This window comes from Rosa chinensis, chromosome 1, assembly GCF_002994745.2.
Source record: "Rosa chinensis cultivar Old Blush chromosome 1, RchiOBHm-V2, whole genome shotgun sequence".
Lineage (NCBI taxonomy): Eukaryota > Viridiplantae > Streptophyta > Magnoliopsida > Rosales > Rosaceae > Rosa > Rosa chinensis.
Window position 1 is genome coordinate 35,745,384 of NC_037088.1, and position 7,907 is coordinate 35,753,290.

Consider the following 7,907-nt stretch of genomic DNA (forward strand, 5'->3'; position numbering starts at 1 on the left):
TCAAATGTCATGTACGCCCGACCTCCACTAATTCGCCTGCAAACTGGGCATTAGAAACCGAAAGGCCCAGGGGAAAGTAGACGAAAAACGTTAGCGTGAGTGGACAAAAATAAACAATTTAAAAGAAAAAGGATTTCATACTTTCCCACATTTATTCTCTTTAATAACCGATGCATGCAACAATTAGAAAAATACATTTAGCTTTAAATCCAAGAATTCCAAAACGATAAATTGACTAGCCGCGCTAGTCACCACATTCGAAAACTATATCGTAAAACCGAAATCTCATTTCTCAAGAAAATACGACCAGCCCCGCTGGCTACAGTGAAAATCGGACTAGCCCCGCTAGTCAAGCAACGATAAAATATGGGGAAGAAGTGTCACCATACAAAAGAAGGGAGCCTTATTGGCTCGGGTCGGAGTGTCCCACACTCTAGAGCATCCCATGCTCTCCTCTACTCGCCTACGAACACATAGTAAGTAGGGAGGAGTACTAATAGGCTAGCCAGTAATATAATATGTATATATAACGACCCTGGGTATGGTGGTTAAAAAACCGATAACTCAATAAAGCTTCCCCATGTCCCACGTATAAAGAAAACACGGGTACGATTCCCAACCGTACTCGGAAATACTCAAAGAGTCGTATAAATTAACAGCGTGTCCCACACGCTAAAGAAATAAGTAGATTGTCAATGAGGCATTCCCAATGCCAAAAAATCGAATAAATAAACAAGAATTTATTCCATCGAAATCCCATTTCGAAAATCTTTCAGAAATCTCAAATCGACGATTATAAAGATAATATAAACAGTATAAATCTCGAAAATCACATCGAAAATCAATTCGTCGAAAATCAACATCATTTATAATTTCGAATCCGAGCATAACATCTTCATAACCAAAACTCACAACCGGTATAAAACATAAATACTTCATGAGAATCATTAATTAAAAGTAAATCCATGAGGTAATTCGCAATCAACTTTATATGCTCGGAAAATATGTTAATAAAATAAAACAAGCTTTAATAAATAAATGCATGCATCACTTATTTAAAACAAACGTCCACTCACAGTACTATTGGCAACCACGCAAACGAGTTCCTTCATCTAACCGTAGCTCGCGACATTGCCCTGTACACAATTATATTTCCGTAAACGGCAATCCGATAAAATAATTACGAACTTAAACGAAATCCGAAAATCCCTATCTCCAATACTTCTCAAATTCAACCCAAATCTCTTCCACAATTCTAATTCCTCAATTTACATATTCCATAATGAAAACGAGGGAAATCCGACGGCCGGATTTCCCATAATTCCACCACAAAACTCCAAACTTCGAAAATTCACTAACAATTCCAAACTCCTCCAAAATTCACCAAACTTCACATATATGCTCTATGATAATTATAGAATTTAACTAGCTAAAAATTGAAATTTATAAACTACCCTAGCCGCCGCTACCGCCGCCCACAGTGGCGGCGCCGCCGCCACCATCTCCGATGGCCACCAAAATTTGACAGTAGCACCTTCTCAACACACTGATTCAACTTCATAACTACAACAATTCCAAATAACAACTAGAAACAGTCGAAATCAATTAATGAACAAAAACCCAGAAATCCTCAAGAACCCTAGAATTTCAATTCGTCGATTCGGCATCTACACAATAAATCGTGATACAAGGCCATAGGGGAAATGATCAGTGATGAAAACCGAACCTTCGACGGCGAGATGGGGACCGGAGGTGGCCGGAATCGCCGGAAATCGGCAAAAGTACCCATCTGCCACCGCAGCTTCCTCCGCTCCAAATCGAGGTTCTCCGGCCAAATTGTCGTGAAATACCTCCACAGACGTGACAAGGGGAAGAAACCGAGCTTGGGGGTGGCCGGATTGTGTCCTGGGTCGGCCGGAGGAGGAAGAAACCGGAGGAAGAAGCAATCGGGCCGAAGAGGAAGGAATCGGGGGAGAGGAGAGAGAAACAGCCGGGTAAGTTTCCAAAAATGGAAACTTACCACAGTAACTCGGCTATTTATAGAAACTTACCATGAACAGTAACCGTGAACAGTAATTTTGTATTTCGCTTATAACTTTTGCATACGAGCTCCGATTTTAGCGTACCACATATCCACGCGCTCGGTTTAACGTCCCCTACAACTTCCATGAAGAACATTTTCTCAAATTTTGACCCGAACAAAAAGTCAACTTTTAGGGCCACTAAAAGTACTAAACCGAAAGTAAAAGTGAAAGTAAATGTCGTTTACCGTCCAAATGACTAGTAAACATGTGGATTTAGGTTCGGGACGTTACACCTAAAACCATTCAGGGCACCCGGAGCCCCCCTGACTTCAGGCCCTACTGCCGCTCCACTGCCCTTCGTAGGAGAATGACCATCTCAGCCCTATCTGATTGACACCAAACGCCTCCTCCCACGCTGGTCTGCCTCGTCACCGTCACTTGCCTGATCGTTTTGCCTTCATCGCCTTTTAACAACGCCACTTCTGTCACTAGCAGAAAATGATCCCCCTGCATAGAACCCATTCTGGCCAGATCTGGGAAGTCTCGAGCACCAACAACTCTCCCCCATGCACACCGCCTTGCCAACAAGCCCAGCCACTATACCATACCAGAACCATTCATCAATTTTATTCATGCTCTGCTTGGACAGAGTTGGCTAACTCTTGACATTGTACCAATCCAGCCAACCAACACTGCTTCTTCCCCCTACTGAGAACCGCCAGTAACAGATAGAATCTGAGAACACGAAGTCATCGTCGACAAGAGTTCGTGAAGGCCAGGTTTGTCTTTTACTTTTGCTCAGTTAATTTTATTGGCTCTCTGTTTGAGTGTTTGTTCTTGATTTTGTTAATCTGCATATTACAAGCTTATGCTTATGGTGTACTTGTTTTTCCGGATTCAACTCTAGCATAAATTTACATACCTCTAGTCAAGATTATGTGACTCCTTATTTTGGATCTTTCTTCATAAGTCCTTGTAAACGAGGCAGAGACTCTGTTAAAGAATCCAATGCAGAACCTTCTTCTTTCAATAGTTTAGAATGACAATCCTAAGTTGGAATTGTCGTGGTTGTTCACAGCCATGTTTTGTCCCTCAAGCAACCTTTCTATCTTCTTTAGTTGCTCTTGATGTTTTCTATTTAATGGATACTAGACTCGATAAGGATGCTTCAGATAAGCTAGTTTCTAAGTTTCCTTTCGGTAATGCTTGTTGTATTCCAGCGGATGGGCAATGTGGCGACTTGACATTACTTTGGAATGAAATAAATTATAATATTTCAGTTGTTCTTGAACATCCTCATTGTATTCATTTTTCTGCTTCTCTAATCCTAAAAATGCTGATCGCTGGTACATTACATTTTTATACATGTATCCTCAAAAGGAAAAATAGCTTGAATTGTGGAATGAATTACTTATTCTCAATACCTCTGTTGATACTGGTTGGTTTTTTATGGGACTATCGTCATTATACAGAAAGCTGTGCGAGCTATCGTCATTGTACCCAAATATAAATATATATATATATATATTATAGAGAAATTAGTCTAATTTAACTGATTGCTAATTAGCCTAGACAGGTTTTGGATACTGGTTTCGCCACTGATTGCATATGTAAGGATGTGTGTGTTGATATGTCCGAATTAAATTGGGATGAAAATATGTTGAAAAGTCATTTTCATGAACCTCCTCGTCTGCATTACCACATGGTAGCGTAGCACCATGGAATAATCCTCAAGAATACTATATATTGTGGCATGCAGGAGCACAAACTTCTCATTCGAATCCGATTAAACTAAACTAGTACGTAAAATGCCATCCCGGCTAATTAACTGGCAGGTGCAATTTTTGGGAGGGAATGGGACTTCATGGATTTATACCATCTTACTGTCCTTCTGGCCGTCCATTGCCTCTGTCTTCTAGCACCATTTCAGTTCACTTGGGGTGCACTTTGGGTAGCAATATCACTGTATTTGGTGTCGGGTATGGGTGTAACTATCTCTTACCATCGGAACCTTGCCCACCAGAGCTTTAAGGTCCCCAAATGGCTTGAATACTCGCTGGCTTATTGTGCAGTTCTGTCACTTCAAGTCTCTTTCTAACTTTATCTCTGTCTTGGGGGTTTCCTTCTGCTAGCAGTATAATTTCACCATACAGTGCTAAGTAGATCCATGAGTTTTAGAAATTCTTAATTTAGATTTATATCAGTTAAGTATTAAACCTATTATATGGATGTTTTCAATGTGAAGGCGTTCAAGGAATCATGTAGAGAACCTTTTTATATATATGTGGGAGCTTTTCTTTGTTGTGCAGGGTAGTCCACTTCAATGGGTGAGCAGCCATAGATACCACCATCAATTTACAGACAAATTGAGAGACCCCCACTAAGGGATTTTGGTTTAGTTACGTGAATTGGGCGTTCGATTATCATTCTCGGTTTGGAAGCGTATGAATCTGAATCTCTCTCTCTCTCTCTCTCTCTCTCTCTCTCTCTCTCTCTCTCTCTCTCTCTCTCTCTCTCTCTCTCTCTCTCTCTCTCTCTCTCTCTATAACTCTCTTTATTTTTTAGTATGACGGACAACTGATGAAGAACGTGGGAGATTTGGAATGCCAACTATACTATAGGTTTCTTCATTATACCTACTTCCTTCATTCAATTCTTCTTGGGGTTGCACTCTATGTGGCCGGAGGATTACCTTTTGTGGTTTGGGGAATGGTAAAATTTCATTTCACTATTCTGTTTTGGGTTTTTATCACCACTAAAGTCCAAACTTTTGTGCACTGGATAGAATGATACCCAACTTTTAAAAGTGATCAAAAAGGTACCTAGACCTATAAAAATTGATCAATTTCAAACCCAACTTTCCAAAGTGATCAAAAATGTACCTAGATTTTAAGAAATTGATCAATTTCATACCTCCATCCATTTTCCGTCACATCTCGATTCAAACTAAGGGTATATACAACCATTTACTCTTTTTTCTTGCTTATGTGAAAGTAGTTGGATCAATAGTTATTAAGCAATAGAATTACGTGAAAATACAATGGTCTCGCCGTCACCGATGACACCACAAAATTGTAATTCAAATTTGAAAGTTTTGCAAAATTGGAATCCGAAACTGAATACAGAGATGCACATATGCAACATCAAACCCATAAATTGAAGTGATTTGTGGTCAAATGAGTCATCAACCATTTATAACCCAATTTTCTTCTTCTATAGAATTAAAATCTTTCATTCAATTTCAATTCCACCATCTTAGAAACAAATAAGGTTGGGATGTTTCCCACCTTCTGGAAAAAGAAGAGAATCAATAAAATAAAATAAAAAATAATTAAAAATTAGTTTTTGTGTGAAAATATTATTATAACCCCAAAAAACATCTCACATAAAAACATCTCACTTGCACCGCATGTGATCAATTTTAATAGAGAAGTGATGGAAAATAAGCCAAGGTATCAAGTTGATATGTTTTTAAAAGTTTAGATATCATTTTGATCAATTTTAAAAGTTGGGTATCATTATCTCCGGTGCAAAAAGTTTAGACACCATTGGTGATAAAAACTCTTCTGTTTTTGCTCAAAACCATCTCTTTTAACCTTTTTTTCCTTACCTTTGTAGGGTGTAAGGGTGGTAGTCGTTTCACAAATTACTTTTTCAATAAATTCTATTTGCCACACTTGGGGAAAACAAATATGGGATACTGGTGATGCGTCTAAAAACAACTGGTAGTATAGAAAATGATTTTCTGATGAGATTACATATTATTAAATTAACATATTGAATTTAATTGCTCAATTAGGTTGTTTGGATTGCTGGCATTCGGAGAAGGTTGGCACAATAACCACCATGCTTTTGAGTACTCAGCTCGACAGGGCTTAGAACGGTGGCAAATTGATACTAGTTGGTATGTGATTAAGTTTCTTCAAGTTGTGGGTTTGGCCACAGACGTGAAACTGCCAACCGAGATTCAGAAGAAACGAAAAGCTCTGGCAAAAAATTCGATCATGAAGGATAAGTAATTTGACCAATTAGCCACCTATATGGCATTCTTGCTTACTGGCCACATCCTGGACTAGTAGCTCCTACACCTCCTCATGTGGTTGGGAATAAACTTTTGCTATCTGGATGTATGAACATTGATAAGTGTTTATGCCTCGATTGTGATTTAGGCCACGGGAGTTTCGGTGAGCTGATTGCAATTATAGCTTTTATCGGTGAAGTATGAATATTTTCTTTCAGCCTTTATTAGATAAAAGTTGTGTTCAGTTGAGGGTTCCTATCCTCCTTCCCTTAGTAGCTTCTTAGCTACCATTTGTACTAATGTTCAAAAAAAAAAATCATCTGTAAAATATAATAGATAATGAAACAAATAAGTAGCTCACAATAGCTACTTATCAGTTTAATATCTGACACGTGGACCAATGATTCACACGATATTAAATTAATTTTTTGAAGGGGTGAGTCCGCCACAATAGCTTGCTATTGGGGCTCACGCGTGTCATCCTTGTGTTGCACTACAGCAAGGGTTGGCGCACCCTATTGAAAAATAAAAAATAAAAAAAAATAAGTAGCTCGCAAAGTTTCACCTAAAATTTGGATAATTTTCTCTCAATTTCCACCATTTCTTTCGAAAATTTGTCAATATCGATATTTTCCTTGAAATTTTCATTTTTCAGACTATCGATATTTCCTCGATATTTTGGTCATTGTATCAAACCAAAAAGATCTAATGCAAGACTCTAGTCAGAATGACCATTACATACTCTTCTGTTGGCATAAATAGAATATATAGAAAAGAAGTTGTGGTACTACCACGGTGGTACATAGAGACAGGTCCACTAAATTGATTATCCAACGCTCATTTATTCCTAGCAAGCCTATTAAACTTTGAAATATAAACATACAACGTAAATTTCCTACAAACATAAAGAACATATTCACCAATTGTTGTGGCTTTTTAGTAGGTCTATGTTTTTTTATTAGACATTTGCATACATATCTTTCCTTAGATTACACTTTAACCCAGGTGAAAGGATGCATATATCCGTAGGTTTGACAATATTTGTTCTACTACTTTTTTTTTTTTTTTTTAAAAAGGAAATGAGGTCAGCCCTTTATTAAACTGAAAACAAATTACATCAAAGGAACTTCAGTTGCAAGTGCAGCCATGAGAAAATTAGGAGCAGAAAAATAAAAACAATCATCTTCGAGTCTACTACTCAAAGCAGCTAAAGAATGAGCAATTGAATTGGCCTTCCTATCAACATGGACAACCCTCAAGTTGATGTGAGTCTCAAGCAGCAAACACACATCCTCATATATCCGACCCAGCACAGAGGTATTAATCACCCCTTGTGCATCTGTTTCCAGAATAGCCGGCATAAAACCTAGCTCAATAGCAAAAAGCATTGCATGTTGACATGCTAGAATCTCAGCATGTTTAGCAGAAAGCAGACCACTCAAGGGTCCTGCCCCGCCTGCAAGCATGGCACCGTTAAAATCCCTAATCAAGAAACCAAACCCTCCCTTCCTTGTCGCGTGATGAAATGAACCATCTACATTAATCTTCACAAGACCCACTGTAGGAGCTTCCCATTTTACAACTCGTCGCCTTCGACTAGTACTATTTGGAGACTTAGAGTTAAGCACACAGAACTCTTGTATGCGAGACACAGCCCTCAAGACCAAGGTTTTAAATATCGGTATTTTCATATCTATCGGTACTTTGAAAAAGGGAGATATCGGATATATCGGGGATACAGTGTATGAAAATATCGTTTTTGAAAAAAGTAAATTTATTAGAAATTTAGAACTACATATAAATACATATGAATGTAAACTTCATCTACATTCAAAAAGAGACTCTAGGCAGTTGAAAAGCCG

General features: G+C 38.4%; 2 pseudogenes; both read left to right on the forward strand.

Moving 5' to 3' along the window:
- Positions 1-3,820: 3,820 nt before the first annotated feature.
- LOC112181930 lies at positions 3,821-6,058 on the forward strand (annotated as a pseudogene).
- Positions 6,059-6,393: 335 nt separating this feature from the next.
- Positions 6,394-6,564, forward strand: LOC112183140 (annotated as a pseudogene).
- The last annotated feature ends 1,343 nt before the right edge of the window (positions 6,565-7,907 follow it).